This window comes from Propithecus coquereli, unplaced genomic scaffold (assembly GCF_000956105.1).
Source record: "Propithecus coquereli isolate 6110/MARCELLA unplaced genomic scaffold, Pcoq_1.0 Scaffold9, whole genome shotgun sequence".
Lineage (NCBI taxonomy): Eukaryota > Metazoa > Chordata > Mammalia > Primates > Indriidae > Propithecus > Propithecus coquereli.
In genome coordinates, this window is record NW_012155284.1 from 11,383,767 (window position 1) to 11,387,656 (window position 3,890).

Consider the following 3,890-nt stretch of genomic DNA (forward strand, 5'->3'; position numbering starts at 1 on the left):
CTGGCAGTATAGCATAGTGGTTAAGGGAACAGACTGCTCTGGGTACAAATCCTACCTGTGCCATTCATTTACTAGCTGTCTGACCTTGGGCAAGTTATTTAATCTCTCCATGCCTCAGTTTCCTCATATGTGAAATAGGTTGATTATAATAAAAATAGCTCCTACCTCATAAAACTGTATGAAGGATTAAATATATTAACACATGTAAAACACTTAGAATTGACATATAATAAACACTCAATAAGCATCGACCATTATATTTTCTGTCATATTTTTCCTTCTGTCTTCAAGCTTTTATTTCTGTGTGAGAAATAAAAGTGAGTTCCTTGACTTTATCTTTCAAACTTTTTTTTTTTTTTTTTTTTTGAGACAGAGTCTCACTGTGTTGCCTGGGCTAGAGTGCCGTGGCGTCAGCCTAGCTCACAGCAACCTCAAACTCCTGGGCTCAAGCGATCCTCCTGCCTCAGCCTCCCGAGTAGCTGGGACTACAGGCATGCGCCACCATGCCCGGCTAATTTTTTCTATATATTTTTAGTTGTCTGGATAATTTCTTTCTATTTTTTTTTTTCTAGTAGAGACGGGGTCTCGCTCTTGCTCAGGCTGGTTTCGAACTCCTGAGCTCAAACAATCCGCCCGCCTCGGCCTCCCAGAGAGCTAGGATTACAGGCGTGAGCCACCGCGCCCGGCCAATCTTCCAAACTTTTTATGGAAGTTTTACTTTTGGCTATTTTACTTATTTATTTGTTTATTTAGGCTATTTGATTTTTAACTTCTGGGAGCTTTTTCTTAATTTTTTACTTTTCCTTTTTCATAGCTTCCTGTTCTTATTTTATTACGTAGCATCTTTATGAAGTCTTTTTGAGGGTATTAATGGGCATTTTACAAAAAGTGTTCCCCCTGCGCATGACTTTGTTTTTTTTTCTGAGTTGCTTTTTGTTTCATTTATTTTAGTGCTTCCCTTTCATTTTAGGTGCCTTCTCAGAGGTCTGGTCATCCTAGTTTGCTGGTTCATATACCATGAGGCACCGAAAAGCATATTGGAAGCCATACAGGCTTGGGTAAAGCTTGTGGAATGATAGGCTCACTTCTGGACCATTGGGCCAGGAGACCAGTTTGATAGGAGATCTCCTCATATCAGCAAGAGGAATTCTTTTCACAGATATTTCAGAGAAGAGTCTTCTGATCTCGTGACTCAGTGTGGGGGTAGCGACTTGGTTGCACCTGTTCTAAGGAGTCCAGAAGAAAGATTTGAAGTTGAACCATTTTCTCTATATACTTTCAATTAATTTCCGTGGGTTCCGCCCTGGGCCTTGATCTACACTATAGAGTTTTTTCTTTTCTTTTTTTCTGGGTAGGGGGATCACATTTATTGGTTTGAGGTCACAGGTCAAGTCACTCACTTGTCCCCACCAGGATGGGAAGCATGGTGGGGGGGGGGTAAGGGGCACGGGTGGGATAGGGGTGTGGCCACCAGCGTATGGGGCCCAGGGAGGGCAAGCTCCTTTCTCCCATCTTTGGAGGCCACTGGGAACGTGGCTCAGCCCTGCCTGGACCCCGAGAGCAGGGCAGAAGCCCACATGGGTCCTGCCCCCACGGGGAGGGCAAGGAGATCCGAGGCAGGCCTACGGTCCACAGACAGAGGGGCGGGTGGTTGGCACTGCTGAGGGCTGGTTTCATGCCTTCTCGAGGTTCTCTGCCCCTGGCCGGCTATAGTTCGTCGTGGTTGCTGCCGGCGAGTGCTTCCAGTAGTGGCTCCCGGCAGGTGGCTGGTGTCATCAGCTTTGTGAGGCACTCGCAGCGACTGGCCTCCGTGCTGCTGGTCGCCACGGGCTCCTCCCCACACTGGAGGCGCACGGTGGGGGAGCTCTTAGAGCCCCGCCAGCAGCGCGTGCCCTGCGTGTGCTACATGGCGCTGAACTCGGCGTGGTCGGGGCGGCCCATGAGCCGCAGGTGCCGGGGTCGGCGCGGGACCGCAGAGTTCGGGTTTCTGTGAGGCAGGCTTGAAGGGCAGCGCCGGCCGCCGTATGCATTGGCGGTGAGCTCACAGCACTGGCTGCGCAGGTGGGCGAACTCCGCGTGGGGGCCAAAGTCTCAGGAAATCTCCTGCTCTAGGTTCCTGACGGATCCCTCCGTGTCCTTCAAGGACCGCTCAGCCTCCTCCAACTTGTTGCGGTCCTTTGGGCGGCGTCGATGAAGGCCTGAGCCCGCTGGGCCCAGGGCGGCTTCTCCTCGGTGGGGCTGGCCCGCTGGGGGGCTGCTGCCCTGCACCTCGGAATCATCTTCCTCCTCCGCGGGCGGTGAGGGCACCGGCGGCTGCGCCGACCTGGACTCCGGCGAGTCGGGGGCACAGGCGCTGGCAGGTCGGTCGGCGGGCAGCGCCTGGGACTTGTCCCTGATGACAGCCCAGACATGTCCATCTGCGCGTCCCCCAGAAGGGCCTGGGCTTCCGCTTCGGAGAGCGCCCTGTCGCCATCCGTGTCCAGCTCCGGGTGGGTCTGCAGCTCGGCCCCTGACGCTGCGGCGTCCCTGTCGTCCAGCATCGCCGCCGGCTCCTGCTCCCGCTGGGCCTTGGAGGCTGCCAGCTGCTCTTCCTACATCTTCTGGTGCTGTTCTTTGGCTTCCTTCTCTGGCTTCTCGGCCTCCTCCTTGCTGTCCGCAGCATCTCCACCTGGTCTTCCAGAGACTTCTTTCCAGCCTGGAGCTCAGGGAGCTTTTTCTGTTTCTCCTTCGCGTGCCACCTTCCATTCCTCAATAAGGATCTTCTTCAGGTGGAACCCCTCGCGGTGACTTCTGCCATCTGCTGCAGAGACTCTCTCACCGTACCTTTGCAGGTGTACTCATCCCATCACCGCAGTCACAAATGCCGTCCTTGACCCGGCCGGAGGGGATGCACAGGGCCTCCTAGCCAGTGTTGGTTCTGGGGAAGCTGCTGTTAGGACAGGCAGTCATGCCTGGCTTCGCTGAGCCATTCTTGCAGTCACAGAAGTCACTGTTGACCTGATCGAAAAGGATGGTGACCGAATGGTCCAAGTAAGTGAAAGGCTTGGACTTGTATAGTAGAAGTGATGGTTGGTGAGGAAGACGCCCTGGGGCCTTTTGACCTCCACAGCCCAGCTAAGGGGCAGCAGCAGCAGCGGCAGCAGCAACATCTCTTCCCCAAGGCGCTGAGGCCGGAAACCAGCTCTGTTGGGAGGAGGCAGGCTGTGGGGAGATGTGCGTGTCCCCACCGCGTGGCCGCGGCAAGGGTCGGTATGCACAGAGTCTTGTGTCCTCAAGTTCCGAGTTTCTCTTTTTAGTTTCTCTGGAGAGTAAACCTTGAGTCTCCTGCTGCCTGAGGTAGTTTTCTGGCTAAGGGAGTTCTGAGTGTGGGGAGGAGGAGGCAGATCAACAGCTCTTAGGTAAACTTCCAACTTACCCTCCTTGTGTTCTTTCTGCTTCCTGTCTCACCCCTACCCGCTGCTGCATATGGGGCCTAAGCTTCTCTGATTTGCTTTTTTCTGGGGGGGGAGGACAAGGTCTCACTCTGTCACCAGGGCTAGAGTGCAGTGGCATCATCATAGATCACTACAACCTCAAACTCCTGGGCTTAAGCAATCCTTCTGCCTCAGCCTCCCAAGTAGCTGGAACTACAGGCATATGCCACCATACCCTGCTAATTTTTCTATTTTTTGTAGAGATGGGGTCTTGCTCTTGCTAAAGCTGGTCTTCAACTCCTGAGCTCAAGTGATCCTCCCACCTATAGGCATGCCACCACACCCGGCTAATTTTTTCCATTTTTTGTAGAGACAGTCATCTCAGTCTCCCAAGGTGGTAGGATTACAGGCATGAGTCACCACCCCTGGCCCTCTGATTTGTTTTGGTGGCATTGTCTCTCTTCTTATCATATTTCT

The 3,890-nt window shown here is 53.1% G+C and overlaps 1 pseudogene; it reads right to left on the reverse strand.

Moving 5' to 3' along the window:
* Positions 1-2,091: 2,091 nt before the first annotated feature.
* Positions 2,092-3,149, reverse strand: LOC105826520 (annotated as a pseudogene).
* Positions 3,150-3,890: the final 741 nt, after the last annotated feature.